The sequence below is a fragment of the Coturnix japonica genome, chromosome 2, assembly GCF_054131305.1.
Source record: "Coturnix japonica strain WE chromosome 2, WE-NBRP24, whole genome shotgun sequence".
Taxonomy (NCBI): domain Eukaryota; kingdom Metazoa; phylum Chordata; class Aves; order Galliformes; family Phasianidae; genus Coturnix; species Coturnix japonica.
Window position 1 is genome coordinate 97,878,372 of NC_140664.1, and position 18,918 is coordinate 97,897,289.

Here is an 18,918-nt window from a genome sequence, read left to right on the forward strand (position 1 = left end):
CTGTTTTCTTCCTCTACTCACTCCCTAAAATGAATCCTTGTTAAGAAAATGTCATGCTGATCAGAGATGGCTGGTTGCCTCTTTTAATTCCCTGGAGACATCCACACTTCTGTAGAACCATGTGTGAGGAAGGGCAATTCAGAGCAGGAGAGTCAGGAGAGAAAAATACAAAACAAAAACTGAGTAGGCATTTCTACTGCTAGGATATCTTTCTCCAAATTATTGGGTCAAGGCAGACCACTCCCCTCTTGAAATTGTTTCACGTTCATGGTTCGGGCTCCACTCTAAGCAAAAACACATTTCTGGGCAAGTTTTCTTTTTTTTCTGTGTGTGTGAACATACATATACATACACATACACACATATATATACATATACGTATGTGATGAACGTACAGCTTGCCAACTGAAACACAATAAAAGATGCCAAGGTACCTCATTCCTCCTTTTCTGCTAGTGACTCAGGGAACTTCTGAGTGGAATAACTGGCCAATTTATGAAAGGGTCTGCTTTTGCTTCTTGAATTCAGTGGTGCATTTTATGATTGAATCTTATATAGAGCAAAGCAGGACGGGGGTCTCTACTGTTATACCCCAATGCTTTACACTTGAGTATCAGTGGAGGAAGCTCTCCTAGCTATAACCTTTTTCACGGTATCAGTATTAGCCCAGTGGCACCCTCCTTGAACTAAACTGCCTCACAGATTGCCAGCAGTCTTCTCAACAGTTTTCATTCAGGAGACATTAACAAGTAAAAGGGTAGTGATCACGAAGACCACATTACGCATCTGCAGTCATTTGGGTGAGCTGAAGTACACAAAACAACCTCCTTTATCATGCAATAGGCTCACCTGCTCCAACTTCCAAATTCTGCACAAAGCTGAAAACAAGGGTTTTGCCAGTCTGTCTTCCATATGCAACCTACCTCTTTTCTGTCAGTAACCCGCTTCTATATATGCAGGCTGGTAATCCAGTCATTTGGGAAATATCCTAAACTTAGTTTTGCTCAAATAAAAAATAAATAAATAAATAAATGTACTTTTAACCTAAAAGACCACAAAATATGTGGATGCAAATTTTGGAAGGATCTTACAATACCTACCTGCTCGCTCCCACAGAAATGGACTTAAAACTGCAGGTCTCTCCAATCTGTGGCATTAGAGTTAGACAGACCAGCATCTGCATGCCTTTATTTGCAAGGATTACGACTAGAGAATTAACAGAAGTGAGAGCTTTCCTTCAGCCAGCTTAGACGTAGGCTATGTGAATAAAACCTTGCTGTGTTCCAAGTCCCTTGTGCAATTACAAAGATATTTAAATGTGTCTTTAAAAAAAATAAATCACAAATTACCTCCTCAGCAAAGAACTGAAGTCAGGAGTTCAGCTATGAATCTGAAAACTGGCACCATTATTGATGGAATAAAATACTCCTTAGCATGACATCCCACTAGAACATGGAGGGTCTCCACATCATTGGACTTGATCTTTGAGGTCTTTTCCAACCTGAGTGATTCTATGATGCTATGAGTCTATGATCACAGAATTCAGGGTTTGACTGGTGAGGAAACTTCAATTCAGTGGTGATATGACTGAAGTGACTGGCCACCAGTCTGAAGATGAAACCATAGAGGAAGACTGGTTCTGAACTACCATGCATCATCTTTACACATTACCACCATCTCATTACAAACTCATTACAGTTTGGAATACTCAGAATGTTCCCTTCAAAACAAACTGACAGTACAGTGGGCAATTAGTGAACTAGGCACTAATGGCAATCAGATTACTGAAAAGAACTGAATTAAATCAGTAATTGGCAGCTGAACACGGGCATTTCTCCTGATTTATCTCAGCAATAAAGAGAAACAAAACATAGAAAGAAAAAAAAGACTGGACTTCCAGGAAAAATAAAGCTCTATTTTCATTTGCTGATAGCAAACTTATTGCTTTAAAAAAATTGATTAGGTATTAAGTACGAGTCCTCAAATACAGACATACATGTCTTGTTCTACCTCTTCTGCTTTCAAATATGATCCATGGCTACAATATGAAGCCTTCAGGTTTCGATGCAGAGTACAGCTTATTCAACAAGAGTACAGGTGAAATACAAAATAAAACTCCATCTACACTCATTTCTTCATTGCATAATCCACCAGTACAGTAAGCTGTATGCAGAGCAGTGTGCTCTGTGCTGATCTGGCTGTTGGATCTCCTGCTCACCTGAAAGGTCAGAGAGCCAACATGTGATAAGTCTTTGCCAACAAACACAGTCAAAAGCTTTGTTCTGTGGCATTTCTATTATGTTTTATTTTCTGAGCAAGAGAAGAACATGAAATTTATTGAAAATGTTAACAATAATAACAAAAAAAATTCTATATGAACAGATGGAGAGTTCAGGACACAGCATTTTACAGCAGCGAAAACACACAATTCTACAGAGCTTTTGAATTTGCTTCTCAAAATGGCCCTACATATATCAACTAAAGCTCATACAGGAAGAGGTTCAAGAGAAGGATGTTTTCCAGATCCCACCACAAAATTTCATTTTACAGATGGAATCAGGACTTGTTCGTTGTTCTCTCCTCCAGAAATACCAGAATGAAGTCCAAAAGAACAAGGAACTGGCAAACCTTGAATAACGACACTGCTTTACAGGGCAAGTAAGAATATAAACTGGGCAAGTATCTACAGAATTAAGTTACCTGAAAAGGCATGCAACACTAATGAATAAAACAAAGACTTCAGTCATCCCAAACACAGCAATGCAACTGATATGGACAGGCAAGAAGCAAAAGCTAAGAAACGGTAAGGAAATGCTACAAAATAAGAAAAGCCAGGGCAGTTTTACAAAGAGAAGGTCACAGGTGGCACAACTCGTGAAATGAAGGCCCAGAAGGAAGAATGCTCAGAGGATGGAAGGAGCAGAACAGAGATAGTTTTGTCATGCATGGAAAGGATCAGGCAAATGGCTGAGATGTAAATGCTAGCATCTACTTGAAATAGGTACATGAAGAAACAAAGCAAGAGAAGAGTTCCCATCAGGGTAGCAGTGACCTCCTCCCCTTTCAGTAACCTTTAAGTCAGGCCTCTGGACTGGTCTGAATGAAGATGCCACCTCTGCGCATTACACTCAAAGATGCAGAAAGATACATCATGTCAGCGTGCTTTACTTCCCACTTTGCTGCTGCCAGAAGAATTTAACATTAGATTTCCTCAGCCCCACAAGGAATTTTTTTCCTCCTCCTCAACTGTGTCTTTAAGGCTGGCTACCTGAAATTTCTATTTTACAGTACTAAAATAGCACCTCAAGTTACTGGCCCTGACATGAACACACATGGGTAAAAACCAGAAGCCTTGACTTTCTTTTATTGAAGTCACCTGTCTGGTGACCATTTGGGGCAGTATCTAGACACTGACACTGCTTGCACATGCAGCTGATGTTCTGAAGAGCACATGGTGTTACACCAACACATGCTGCCTCATTCCAACCACTTGACACTGGGAGTAAATCTTACATTGCATGGGCTCATCCATCTGCACAGCAGAAGGACCCAGGTTACCGGTGCTCTGCCTTTGTTACGAACTCCCATCAAGGTGAATCTACCAAGCAGTGCTGCACCATTTGTTCCTAATATGAAGTACAATTTGGATGGCTCGGTCTGCTGTGATTTTCCAGAAAGCCAAACAATCGGGTGTTACTGCAGCTCCTCTCTCAAAGGACTGAAGCAATCAGAACTGATTTCATTTCCCACATTTGGAAATTACACTGTTTAATCAGTACAATGTTTCATTGAAGTACCACTGATATTTCCCTGTCTTGTTGTCTCAGCGAAGCAGTTTTATTACACAAGGATATCGAGCACCCGATAATGTTATTAAAGACATGACAGAAATATATGTTTCTGAACAAACACAAACAGAAACAGATGTCAAGAGAAATCTACATTTTGACTTTCATCATCTGGACACCAAACGTAGCTGCAATACAGAAAAGAGTTAGCAGCAATTCTTTGAGCGTACAGCACTCTAAGAAGTCATCTGCAGAGGAAAAATTATAATGAGCCTTAGAGAGTACAAATTACGTTCTCTGCTCTCCTTCATGAAGAAAAAAAAGAACACAAACCCTCAGGAATAACAAAAACATCAAAGTGGGTTCTGAGAGAGGTAGGTGCGTGCCGCATCTTCCTCCGCATTGCGGAACCGATCCCAGCAAAGGAGAGGGCTGGACATGGTGCCTGCAGGATCCACAGCCCCGTGCCTATGGCTGTGCGGCCATTGGAAGCAAAACCTCACGCAGCCAAAGCGCTGCGTCACCCTTGGCATCTTGTAGCCTGGTCTTTTCTACCAACCCTCCTGCCATTAACACTGAGCCCTTTGCGGGAAGGTGGGAAATTTATGTAGTCATGGGGCCTTTCTGCTATTTCAGTAAATACCTCACTAATTTATGAGGCTGCTGGAACTTGGAGGCAAATGCTATTAACGATACAAGCTGATTTATTTTCAGGGAGGTGTCAGCTCTACAGCAGAGATCCACTGACCCCGCACACCTCCCAGCACTGCTGGGCTGCACGGCCTCAAGCACCCACACAAGGCCAGGCCATGCTGCTGTGAGGCTGCCCTCTGCCTCCTCCTCGGCAACAGTGCTGAGTTCTTCCCTTCTCTTCTGCAAGGTGGCAGACAGGAGCAATTCAGCAGCAGAATTCAAAAGCCACAGGCTATGCATGGTTCCGGTAATCTCAGATTTGAAGAGATCAAATGGGAATGTAGCGGAGTGCCCACCGTGTCCTGACACTCCATGCAAAGGCAGGGATCACAACACACACATAAGGAAATATTTATATTTTAAATCAGAAAACAACTCATACTGAGAAGAGATGCATGTATGTCCATATATTTTTTTTTCTCTCCAGGTAATCCAAATCTCAGTTACTCAGTCTTCAGGGAGTGAGTATATCTCCTAACAGTCCTCCTCCCCTTCGCCATCCCTCTATCCTTGATGCCCCACTGCTCACTTTCATACCCCAAATAGCAGCACTCTGCCCACGCACCAGCAGGTCCCCTCCGCACCTCTCCCTCAGCTCAGTCCCCAACCCCAAGATGGTTACTCCAAGAAGAGGGTCATTCAAGGACTTCTTTCCCATTCTGCCACTTCCATCAGTACACAGGTTAAATAAATCAAGGTGGCATTATCCACCAGTAATAATTCATTGTCTTTTCAGTATCTAGCAGGATTCTCGCACTGCTTGCCACAGCTCTGGTCACTAGAGACCACTCCATTTCCCTGCTTACATGCTACGCTGTAATGGAAAAGCACCTTCAGATACACAAAGCTGGTAAATACAGCGCACTTTCCCATTTAGTTAAACTTGTTATGTATGAATTTAAGCTCCCCCAAAGTCATACCTGAGTCAGAAATGGTTATTTTTCTCGTGTTAGTATGTGTTACAAAATAAGGCACTTAGAGATGCCCTAAGTCGCTCATTATGCTTTCTTTTCAGATCTGTGCCCATGATTTCCCTTTTTTCTTGGTAGAAGAAAGCTCTGAATTTTCCTTAACAGAACAAAAGCCAGAAGCATGAAAGTCAGACCTCCTCACTTCCGATTTCATGGCTTATAAAGTACACAAATTATAAAGCTATCAGACATTTCCCGGGCTTCCATTAAAATCTGCAGTGAGCCTTTAGAGTGGACCAATTTATTTGATGTGTTTCTCCTAAAGCATTTATGACATCATAAACATTTCTGACTCCATGACAAATACTTTATAAAACATTAAGCAAACTCATTCAAATGATTCTAACTGTTATGCCTATGGCAATGTAGTCAGAAATGGAATATTCACTTGCAAACAGACAGACCTTAAAGTTTAGTTTCAACTACTGCGATTTATTGTTGACTTCTGCGCAATGGAAGGCAAATGCTTTCAGATTAAGTCCAATGGCACAGACACTCAAAAAAGCAGGGAGCAAGCACGTCCTTCAGAAGTACATTGTGCTATACCCGTCTGACATGGCAGTATCCACACTGAAGGCTGCTCCCAGTAAAACTTCCCACTAATTGTCACGAAGCATTAAACTACACAACAATTTCACTGCATATATAACGTGCTTCCAATCGCTGCAGTTTATCTACATTAGCTTCATTCAATCGGAAAGCCTTGCCATCCCTCTTTGTTCAGGAAGAAATTGTGGTAACTTTCTTCACAGTAAATAAAGCACTACACCATGAGGAGCTCTGCAAGGCACCAAAAGCGAGATGCTGGTACTCCCTGCAAAGAACAGCACCGTTCATTCATGGACATGATGAAAATTAACAAAATTGTAGTGGAGACATCGTGAGATTTCAGCTCATGAAGCAATAAAAATAAAAATACAGCTCTAGGATTAATTAATGACAAAATTATTAGCTGTTCAGGAGTGTTTCTGGTGACAGAATTCAAGTCTTGGAATATATAACTGGCTCAGAGGACTTTATGAAGCCAGTAAAAATCACTGCTGCGCAGCCATAAAAACTGGAGTGAAGCAGAAGCCAGAGAGCAGTCGATGGGTATGTTTTTATGTTTTAACTGTAGACTCCAAACAAAAGGCAAAAAGACTTGAGAAATAAAAGCAGCATTTAGCAGCAGGGAAAGAAGTTCTGTTTTTTCTTATTGTTGATTATTTCTGAACACCCTCCTGCTGACCATTTAAGCCTTCTCTTGACTTAGAGCTTGAAGGCATCTGATTTAGGAGGAGGCACATTGCTCAGTTGGAAGATGTGCCTAAGATTCTACAGTTTTAAGCACAGTGTATAAACAGCTCATACATAAATCATAGTATTGCCTGGAACCAAATGAGAAATAAACTGAAAAGCATTAAAGTACAATAACGCTTTACATAGGACTTTCCTTCCTCATGGTACTCTTCTTGTTAACTGTGGCTCCTGGCCTAAAAAGATCCAACAGCAAGAATCAGATTTGGACAAACAAGTGTAAGGGTGTCCCAGTTTCTCAGTGGGTAACATTTTCTTCCACCTTTAAAAATGCACTTCTCACCTTACATACTTCAACATATGTTATGTGAACAAGTTGGCTCTGAGAAAAGTCTTCCAGTTACTGCCTCCACATAATACCAGTGACCAGAAAACATCCTAAATCCCCCGCTGCTTCAGAAAGTCATTGGATACCCAAATCATAAATTTCAAATTCCCAGCTGTCACTGCCTAACTGTGCCTTCTGCATTTCAGCTAAGTCATACTGTATGACATTATCACTCTCTCACACTTCATAGCTTCTCCAGCATGAAGAGAAAAAACCCACTGTTAGCGGGTTGTCTGGAATGTTTCACCTTTACCACACCAGCAATTAAATCTACACAACTCTTACGAACTCACTTTTGTAAAATAGGTTATTCGGTTTACTCCTCATTTTTGCTGTATTTCTCTCCATGTTTAGGACACTTCTTCAGCAAAAGGGAATTCAGGTGTAAGAAAAAGGAAAGCCATGTTTTCACATACTGGCTTATTAGGAATCCAGCACCATCTAACATGGCTTAAGAATTTCACCACAAATGAAAAGTTAAATATTTTAATGAAAGGACACTTTTACAGCAACTCCCTTTTTCAAGGAACCTTAAACAGAAATGTACTGGTAACAGATTACCTGGAATCACAACAGTGAAAAAGAAAGTAGCAGCACTGCAATGCTGCTAACAGGTGGAAGCGGGCAAATGCAGCAGGACATGACAAAAGTCCTTTCTTTAATCTGGAAGTGACAGTAAGAGTTCCAATACCCTTCTCCACAAATGAACGTAATACATAACTTTGAATCACACATGCCACGCATTAAGTACTAAATTAGACTATACATGTATTCTTATAAATTAAAAAGTAAAAACATGAGACCTCTACACATAGACAGTCTTTCTAAATTGAGTTCTTTGCGATGCATCAAGTTCATATACTACGTAAGTATCATAAGTGATAACATGGAGCCTCAAAAACTGCAATTACTTCAGAAATGCGAGGAAACAATGAGTGCTTCAGCCCTGAAGACCCGCATCTCAGTTGTCCGGACCCTGACAGACAAAAGAGAACTTACTTGGCATGAATCCCTCAGAGACATTATTGAAGAAAGAAGTCTTTAAAATCTGGCTTTTTAATGTTTTTTTTTTAATTATTATTATCTTTTCTACTGAATTGTGTGAATAATAGACACTGTGGTCTGTGTATAGTGGAGTTTAAGTCTTCTTCTTAACTAAGAACCCAAGAAAACCTTATCTTGTCCATTAATAGCAACCAGTCTGCCCACTTGAAATTATAGGTGCCTTCACCACTTCCAAAAGAAAACATGCTCAAGCACGAGACATCCCTTTCTCTTGTCCTAAAGGTATTTTTTTATCATCAATTTAGATACAAATGTAGTATTTGTAATAATTATAAACATAAGCATTTAAACTTATTTACACGTTTTCAAGAGTTACCATTTCACATATAAGGTGGAAAAACTATAAAACAGAAGCGGCACTTAGATGGGGAGTCTTTTCCTCCAGGGATGATTGGCATACAACTGGGGACTGGAAAAGGTCTTGTTTACAGCCTCTGTCGAAAACGAGATGCGTGACCTGACATGGTTTGCATAATTTCTCTGCAATTCTATTTATCCAGCCTTAAAATGGCAAAAATTCAACTTACCTGGATTGCAGTTTGGCACCAAAACAGAACCTGTTCTAGAAACACATGTTGCCATGCAGTTACAAAGACGTTCACACACAGCACTTTGAACTCTTCGAAATCAAATCCTTTCCTCTGGAATGTACGCAGCCTTTGCTGTGTACTCCTTATTACTCGTTTGATGAATGTTTCAATCTTCTACAAAAAAAAGTGACCCATTTGCATGACTTACTACCTGCTGAGGACATTAATAATAGAACTTCAAATCTAATAAATGAACAAGCAGGGGACAAACGCATTTTGCAAGTTTATTATGCTGTAGTTACATTACTTCCCAACTTGCCAATCTTTAATGGCGCTTTTGCAAATAAGTTACTTAATATGAACAGCGTGTCCTTTAAATAATCATGTAAGTTACAGATTCTCTTTACAACGTGTGAATAAGCTGAGATGGGAGCACTCAGTGGATCGTTTGTGAGCAGACCGTATAAACGAGGATTTGCCAGTCAGCCAAAACTCATTTTCCTGCTCTGAAATTAATGCCATCAAAACTGACAATACTACTCGAAGCCCTGTATGTTACGAGCAGAAAGACATATCATCAGCTGGTGTAAATTGACACTGTTCTTAAACCCTATGGAACTACACTGATTCACAGCTGCTAAAGATTTGTCCCTGGATCTTTCTTTAGCACTGACAAAACCATGAAACCAAACTCTGAATGCACTTCCAAATTTAAAGCTCCCATTGACTGCAGTGAGAGCGGTGTATGAAGGAGGGAAAGAAGACCATAAGTGAGCCATCCTACATGAGCGCACGTTTTCCCCCTCCCTCTGTTTATTCTAAGCTTCATGTTAGTTGTTAAAATTATAACCTGGGAGGAAGCCAAGCGTGCGGTGAATTTTAACATTTCTTTGGTCCCTTTGACGTACTGACTGCAATTCTATTTGGTTAACAGTGATTTGTTAGGACAAGTCCAGTTTGCTGTGATCCTGCAAATAACCCCAGTGAAGCCCACCATCATGAAAACATGATTTGACCCACACTGTTACACCAGCAGGATAAAGTTTCAGAGTGGCTGCAGAACTGTTCTTGCATCTCTCTGTGATCTATCCTTGCACCTGTGTTAAAATTACGTTTCTTCTATCCTCCTCAAGCTGTTTTTCCTCCAAGGATATGATGTAGCGAACCCTCATCCCAGCAACCTTCATCCGCATGCACAGCCCCAAGGCAGTCAGGACTGACACAGAGCAGGAAGGCATAATTGCCTGAAAAGGGATTTTGCAGGAGGGGTCCTGAGATGTTTCTTAGACCACCATCCTGTAAAACTGTAGGTAACATAGAGAAAACACATTTGTTTTACAGACAACATCTTTAAGCAAGGCTAGTTTCTCTACATGACTCCGAGGATTGTAGCAGATAGCCAGCGCATGTATTTCTTACTGCAGATACATGGAACCAAACAAGGCAGCTTTTGAGAACCATCTCCGCACACAATGGCATACGCTGTCGTTATCTAGAGGTATTTGCTTTACACAAGTATCTCAGGCAGTTTTACAGCCTTCCGCAAATACTGCATGCAACAATGAAAACTCAGAACTCCTGCTTCGGGAAGCTACCGATAAGAAGATAAATAATGGTTAAAATAGGTTAGCACTGCATTCACATGAAAAGAAAAGAAGATTTTAAAGGCATTCCCTCACACTACTCTACCATAAGACATTTCAACATCACAAAGTAAAATGGAGCATTCCTCAACTTAAACACATCCAAATACAATCATACTTGTCAACAGCACGGAACAGAAATTGTTTTCTAGCTACAGTTTGTTCCTTACAACTTCCTAAAGCAAATAAAATCATTTCAGATATCACAAAGCAGTTTGACTTAAGAGCAGCTCATCGCTCAGCTTTCAGCACTATCGCATTTCCTTTCAATAATCGTACCGGAGGTATTTGAGGGATTTCCATTTTTACCTTTGCATTTCTCCTTTTTCCAGTATCCATAACCAATCATCGCTCTGCTCTTCCATAATGCTCGGTATATCGCAGAGTGAGAAGCATCTTCAATAAATAGTATTAAAAATAGCACACACCCGGTCTCCCCGCCGGAGCATGCTCCGACAGCGCTGACACCTCAGCTCTCAAGGTAACCATGCCCAGCTGGGAGCTGGGAGGCAAACCCTGTTCGAGATTAGCAGTGTGCAAGCCTAATTGCGCACGCAAACTTGCCTCGATCCGTGACGAAGGCTGCTAAAACAAAAAGCAGCGTGCAGTTAAGTGATGTGACTGGAAAGTTGCGGGTCAGTTTACAGGCATTCCACCCCTCCCCGACAACTCAGCTTCGACACTTTGAGCTCACCTCAAACTTACATATGGCATTTTGGAGTGGGTCAGGCAGCCAACGCGCCAAGCTCGCACGCACCCAGCCAAGCGCCAAGGCAGGGAAGCCAAACAGGTGACACCAGCACACACACATATGTATGTGTATACATACATACATACACATACACACACACACACCTGCGCTGCTCCGTGGCTCCTTTGTTCCATCTCAGCGCGTTCACCGGAATGCAACACCGGTGCACAAACGGCCCCGACACTCGCACGCATCCCCCGCTGGTGCAGGCAATGAGCGAATGCACAACACAACAGTAATTAACAACACCGCACAATGGCTGCGCTGGGTGAGCATGTCCACAGACCCGAAGCGGCACTGCTAAAAGGCACGAACAAGCACTCGGCACTGCCATGAGCACAGTAACGCTGTTTTAATGCATACGAGCTGCTGGGTTGCCTGACAGCGCGCTGTAACGCCCGGCTCCCCTCACTGCATGCAAGAACAACAACAAAAAAGATGCTCACGAGTCTCCAAGTGACCCTTTCCCCTCGAGTCACCACCCTCCAGAACAACGCTTTCCTCTAGCAACGCACAGCGTATTCCTCGATGCCGGATAGTGAAAGTTTGGCTTTTAAAGCGTGTTTCGTACCGTTCTCCTCCTGGTCCACCACCCCCCGCATCCCCCGGCTGCCCACCTGCCTCTCGCACTCGGCAGCCCGGCTCCGGCACCTCCCAGACCGCCGCTGACACACGGCGTCGTTCTTCCCCCCCTACTCTAAGGCAAAGCGCTGCCACCCGCACCCCGGCCCCGCTCACAGCAGCGGCACCGGCGGGGCGACAGCAAGCAACGTTGGAACGAAAAAATGCACGTAAATCGCAACAACAAAGGGCAGCGCGCCGCACGAGCGCCTGCGGATTTCTGACTCGCTCTTGGTTTCGTTCTGTCGTGTTGCCGTTACCTTGCCTGATAAGGGATGTGCCCAGCGTCCCGGTGTCTGCGCTCGGCGCGGGGCCGCCCGCTGCGCGTATGGTGCCGCGGCCGCGCCGCCGTTAGAGCGCAGCGCCCGTCTTCCTGCCAGACATGGTCTCTTCCTCCGCCTCCGCCGCCGGTCGAACGCGGTGCCGCGGTACCGCCCGACCCGCCGCCGCCGCCTCCCGCCCGGGCCGGCTCCTCTCGCCGGGCTGCGCCGCCTGCCCGCCTCCCCTCCGTGCCTTCCCGTGTCCCCTCTGGCTCGCTCTCCCTCCCGCCCGTCCCCTGTCCTTTATCTGCGGCGCTCCCGGCTGTACTGTCTGTCTGCGAGTCTCTCCCTCTCCTTTCTCTCTCTCCCCGCCCACGCAGCGTGGTGCGCCTCGGACCGCAGACAGCGGCGCGCTGCTCGCCGGCTCCGCGCACACTGAGCTCAGCGCCGCCGCTCCGGCTCGCGCCGCCTCGGCCACCTCACAGGAGCCGCGGGCTCCGCCGCCATGGCGCGACCGACCCCACCCGCCCCTCTCTCCTCACAGACACCGCGGCCGGGCGGCTCCTCTCGCTCGGCCCGGCCCCGCGGCCGTGTCTCTCCGTGGGCCTGTCTGTGAGCGCGGTGCCGTTGCTCCGGTCACACCCCGGCCCTCCCAAGCAGCCCGGCCCCAACTGGGTGCGCACACAAAGCGCCGGTCAGCGATAACGAGGAAAGGGCCCTTTCATCTCATCTTACCCGCCCCCCATCGGCCCCCGATTCCAACCTTAGTGAAGGTGTGTGTGTGTGTAGGGGGGTGTTTTGATCACTAGATTTGCCAGAGAAATCTGACAGCGCCTACAGTGCTCAGCCGAGCTGCTGAAAAAGGGGGGGACTGCAGCAGAGTTTGGGTGGTAGCAGATGAGCCACTCAAAATGGGGCACATGATCCCCATCTCATCCCCTCCCCCTGCCAGGACCCGAGGATGGGACTTCTCCAGGAGCCTCCTGCACACCCGTCAGGGTGCATGGAAACAGCACCGCACCGACAAACGCTTTTCCAACACACAAAAAACCTCTGCCATCTGCTCAGAAAATCACAGCTCATTTTACTCAGCTGAATACATCCAGGCATTCCTTCTGCACCGGGCGAGGAAAGGGCCTTTACCTCTGAGCTAGGTGGCTATTAATGTGCAGTGAAATTATAGCAACGCAGCGCCAAATGCAATTGCCATAGATCAATCAGAGCAGATCCAGCAGTTCAGATGCTGGAAGTGCTCGCTCTGTGTGTGCACAGTGCCCTCCACCACAGTCACCTGAAAGGGGCAGCAGCATTGGCACCGGCTGCAATTAGCAATCCTACAGATGAAAAAGAAACAGTCCATCAGCGTAACGCAACGAGGTGCTAGAAAATACAGTCATCATTTCAAGTCTGCAGCGATACGAATAGCCCAACTCCCACAGACTGATCATTCTAATTTAAAATACGCTGTGAAACAATTCCCTGTTTCCAAATAGAGTTTTCGGCACTTAGCGACTGCAGAACTCATGCACCAGTCGAATGCAGACCAGTACACAGAAGGTGTGTGTGTGAGGAGGGGGTGGGGGGGGGGTTGATTTAGTGGGTATTATCCCAGCACCCCTGGAATTCCTGCTTCCCCTTACAAGTGAGCACCTGCCACCACTAAGGACCACTGAATAGGGTTAGGCTGGAAGAATACAGTGAGCACTGAACAGCACTGGGGAGCGCATTAGCAGAGTCCTGGTGCACGCCTCCAGTGATCACACGCATTTGGCCAAGGACACTGAGACCCATGTGCTAATGTAATGCACCTCCTAATGTGGCTGACTCCTATGATGGACACACGTGGCTCCATCTGCTCTTGATTTCATTGTTTAACATATCCCCCTGCTACATGCTACAATTTGCACCTGATGGCAAGAAGAGTGACAGAAAGGCTATAAAACAGCATTACACCGAAGCTTGCAATAGGTAGTAACTGGGGCAGAACCCATTCTTGGCTTTGAAGTGTTTTTTTAGCAAAAGTTCATGGCTATGAAAGCTGTGTTGAAGATACACTGAACTGCAGAGGACCTTGCGTGGCTGCTGCACTTAACCCTAAGCAGCTTACCAGCGAAAGGGGAGAGACCTCAGGCTGCAGCATGACATGAAGGGTACTCACTCAACACAGACCTCAACCAACCTGCAAAGGAGGGTTCAGGGGATACTTCAAAGCTCTGCCCCAGTCACTAGGCACAATGGGAAAGAACAGCCACGTGCCCACAGCTTCTCCCCCACACTTTGGATCCTGGAGTGCTCTCGCAGTGGGAAGCACTGGAACTATGTGTCAGCTCTGAAAATAGAGAAAAAATCGTCCAAATCGTAGTCCTGGCAGTTCATTCCCCTTTCTCCTGTGTGGCAGAATATTTGGGGCAAGCTACCAAATTCTAAAAGATGCCAGCTTCAGCAACAACAAAGGAGAAATGGGAAATAAATAAATAACCCTCATCCTAGCTACTCTTTCAGCTCCAAATGGCAAGCAGCATCAGGCACAGCACCTGCGAGGAGGTGACATTGCCTCCTTTTGTTGAGAATTCACCCCAGATCTTTTAGGAGCCAGTCGTGAATCCATCCATGGATTTACTTAAGGCCAGGCTGGATGGGGGTCCTGTGCAGCCTGATCTGTGGGTGGCAGCCCTGCCCACAGCAGTGGTTTGGAACCGGGTGGGATTTAAGCTCCCTTCCAACTCAAGACATTCTGTGATTCTAACAGGGTATGCATCTTGCCTTCCCTCTTTCGGACTTTTTTTGTGCATAAAGAAAAATCACAAAATCACAGCCACTGCGTAATCACAGTCTCTAAGAAGTGAGAAACCATGGCAATGGTTTGCTGCCGTCTGTGCTGGTTGGTAGGCATGCATAGGGATAACTATCCATTTTAGCCTCATGGGAGTCAGCAGGAGCTATGAGTTTAAACAGGGTCAGAATTTGATGAACTCTTCATATCTCTGACACCTTTCCATATCTGTCACACGGTGCTTCTCCAAGTACTTTATGGAATGAAGCAGTTAACTTGCAGCACCTGCTTTCACTGTGCATACACAAAATTCCAACAGGCAGCACAAAACTTGAGATATTTGTGAAACATCACAGCAGATTACAATACTTTTTCACCATGAGCACATTTTGTAACTATGTTTACTCAATTTCACTTAGAACTCAAGAAAACATTAGTGGGCTTTCAAAACCAGAATCAAATTGGAAGTATATGTTGTCGGACAAACATACAGGGATTCATGCAGTTCTACAGCCACAGGAGACTCCTGTAATAGAAGGCATGCAGTGTTTCTTAATAAAAGCTTGCATGACTGGTTGCACATTTCTTCTTCCTCCAGTCATTTTTCAGTGAAAGAAAGATGCTGTGTAGTCTCTGGTGTTTTGGGGTTACGCAATGATTCAGATTAAGGCACTGCAGTATAATAACCTAACTGTTGATGTATTTTATCATTATCTTCTGCAAAAGAGATCAGCCTTAGCAGTTTGTTTTAAAGCTTTTTCTTTTTCCCCTTCGTTTTTCTGTCCTATGAGCTATGAAAATATTAATCATGCATAATTTGCAGATGGACTTAAAAATACCGCACTTCTATTTAAAACAGCTCTTTACAACATGTAAATATAACTAAATCACTCCAGTTCTCAGACACTTCTCGGGGAGAGCTGAAATATTTATTCCAGCGACAACAGCGCAAGTAAAGGGAAATTAACCAAGCGATTTGTGTACAACTCGAATTGTATTAGAGATATGACAAAGAAAAAAAATGAAGCTTTATGCTATTCCCACTGAAGTCTGTGAGAATTTTGCAATGGACTTCATTAGGATTAAGATCATGTACCTAAATCTAAGGCTCTGCCTTTGGAGGAAGATCAATGAACAACCCTTTAAAAATATAATCTGTTGCTAGAGGGGCTGAGGAAGATATTTTTTTCCCCACTAAAAGGAACGCATCGTTTCTTTGTGTTTGACATTTCAAATCCCCTCTTAGTTTCTTTTAGAAATCTCAAAATGTTTGATGTAGTGTATCTATATATCTTGAAAAGGATATTCCAGTATAGAGTTCCTCACCCCACAAGAAAAAAAAAAGTGTCTTCTGATCCCTTCTAAGACCAGAAACTGCAGTTCTTTCTCAGCTGCGACTTGCAGAGGAAAATGAGCAGGAATTTGAACTGTAGCCTTGAGCTAACATTGGTGTAAATGGGCACTCCTGTATAAGCTTTTTGCTTCATTTATGCTTATAGGCAGGAGGACTGAGGGCTTTCAGGTCACTGTGTTGGAGGAACAGTAGACTGCTTTTCGGATTAAACGGTGGCTGGCAGCTTGCAAAGGATGCTCAACATTAAGTCTCAGGCCACATAGAGGGCTCACCTGGTATTCTCACTCAGACATACTGCCAGCAACATTTAAAGAACTTTGACAGGTTAAATAATTTAGTCGGGGGCCTTTCTTAGTTGTTCTGGGTGTAAGCACACCTATGATGTAGGAACTAAGCATCATGTTGGGTTTTTTTCTTTATAATGTATATGTGCAGTATGCATGTTTGAATAGAGAGACAAGATGAACAGTGGAAGGTGAATGAAAGCAATAAGAAGAGACAGTCAGCTGGTGAATGCTGTGAGCTGTGGTGTTAGAAGGGGGCAGCAAGAAACTGGTGAGAAAAGAGAAGAAGTCCTAAGCAGGGAATGCAGCAAGCTAGTTATCCTGCGATCTGTGACTTATCATGGGTAATGTGGGTTATATATATTATAATGGGAATGCACATGGGTAATATGCACTACCTACTTCGATTAGAGAGACTGTAGGGTAGTAATCAAGCCGAGGAAATTCCAAGATCTTTCAGTATTATTTATGAGCTTTAATAATCTGATGGTTTGAGGTCACCTTAGAGCCCAGGAACTGCTTGGATCACAACTATGAGTGGGTCTAAGGAAGCTTAGGAAAAACACAGCATCTCCAGGGGAGTACTTACAGTCATTATAGGAGCCATAACTATCAGAACTTCTCTAGTACAAAGCAGTTTCCCTTCAAGATTTCACCAAGAAAAGTAATTTTTGCAGCCCTTTCTATAAAGCAAAGTATGAGAGTGTAACTTTCCTCCAAGCATATCTAGAGAGCAGACAAGCTTTGGTGACAATTTTCTGCTACCACAATCACATACAAGTACTATAGGCTTCCAAAAGTACATGGCCTCACTCTCTGCTGAACTAAACCTACATCATCTGTCCTTAAGCATCCTGGCAGAAAGGAAGCCAGGGGACCAAGGGGCTTCCTGACTGAGCAAGTGAATCTAAGAAATTTTACAGAGAGGAAAACAGAAATTTTAAGAGCTGAATCCTCATTTACCTTCTAGAAATTCTGCCACAGCAACATTAAGAACAGCAGTAAAACATGGTTATAGGACTATAGGCTTGGTTTAACACTCAAAAGTAGTGCCAGCTATGTTTTAGAGAGGATCATACCAGGTGTAAGTAGACAAAGATCATACAGTCTGAGGTATTTCTTTTCAGCTATCTGTTTCATGTTGTCAGTCTTGGTAATGTTCACCAATTCTTTGTTCTGCATTTGGATCAGGGCAAATAGATGTAACCCAATGTACTGTCTGTTGAACAGGCAGTGCCACTGTGTAGATCAGATATGATAGAAAAACCTGGAGACTGAAGCTGGTGAATTATAGGGAGGTGAAGAAAACATGAATTGCTGGGCCAAACGGTTCCTGTAACCCAGAGGACTCAACAGTTCCTCTCTTTAAAATCCCTCTGAACACGTTGCCCTCTTAACTTCTGCTTCTAGAAACATCTAGTATTCTCTGAAATGCATGTTTTGAATGGAACATCTTCAGAAAAGGCTCCCACTAGACCCAGACCTGCCTTGCAGGTGGTTTTTCTTGGTTTTTTTGTTTGTTTGTTTGTTTGTTTTTTAAGAATGAAGTTTAATTTTTCCCATCAGAACTTCTAGCGAGGATTACAGCCATGGCATCTTTGTAAATTTGGTGTGTTGTTTTTTGTGCAGCGCACCCTACATCACTTCATCAATGCTCTCAGGCTCACATTTGTCAGAAAGCTACATTACCAGCCTCCAAAGAGCAGAATATACATACGCTAATTCTGAGACTGCACCAGCTATTGTACAAAGCAAATCAGCTGAGGACCTCCCAGCCACTGGCTTTGACATCTGTCCTGTCCAGCTGCTCCCACCTCAGGCTTCCCACAGATGCAAGCCTGGATTGCTGACTCAGGACCCTACACAAAGTGAAGGAGTCCAGCACATCTCATTTAAGAGGCTTGGAAATTGTGGCTGTTTTAGGATCTTCTGTTTGAAGTACGCTTGTAGAAGAAGATTTGGATGTTCTAAAGTAACTCCCAAGTTGGTAGAAATGTACAAATACCATGATGACTTCAAGATGTGGCTGCTGGTATTGTGAATAGTCACATTTTAAACACTACTGTAGCGGTATTAATAAAAAGACTATAAAAATACATCATCTCTAAACAAGGATGAACCTGCCTTGTCACAAACTAATTTTCCAGATCTATACACAAGTTTACGTTATAAATGTTGGAAATGCAGTAAATGTAAGGAGAAGAAAATCACTTCTCATTCTGTGAAATTATGACCATCTGTGCTTCACTCACCCTCATGCAGCTTTATTAACCTGCTCAGTAAATGCAGCAGCAAACAACAGGCAGGGAAGTTCAAACACTGGTCATGATCTCTGCACAAGAGGAGATGAGGAGACCCTCCACAACAGAGGGAGTGAGGAGTGTGGCATATTTCGCTGACAGAGAGGTTTTCCTCACAGTCCACATGAAAAAAAGTAGTTGCCCTCTTCACACCACGTCATGTTTTATGTGCAAAACAGTGTGCAGATGTGCCAAAGAACAGAACCAACTTGAAGTTTTAAAAATGAGAAGCAAATAAACAAAGAGCCTATGCTTTTCTAA

General features: G+C 43.8%; 1 protein-coding gene across 38 annotated transcripts in view; it reads right to left on the reverse strand.

Moving 5' to 3' along the window:
• ARPP21 (cAMP regulated phosphoprotein 21) overlaps window positions 1-18,918 on the reverse strand; it is a 177,431-nt gene that overhangs the window by 110,658 nt on the left and 47,855 nt on the right. For 11 of the 38 annotated variants that reach the window (XM_085538189.1, XM_085538188.1, XM_085538187.1 and 8 more), the window contains exon 1: window positions 11,947-12,615. The exons of 4 other annotated variants lie outside the window; for them this stretch is intronic. The gene's annotated coding sequence lies outside the window, so the exon portion shown is untranslated. Of the gene's footprint in view, window positions 1-8,668; window positions 8,792-10,623; window positions 10,996-11,169; window positions 11,308-11,682; window positions 11,909-11,946; window positions 12,616-18,918 lie in introns of those variants that run through there. 23 more of the 38 variants (XM_085538192.1, XM_085538186.1, XM_085538184.1 and 20 more) reach the window with 10 other exon arrangements.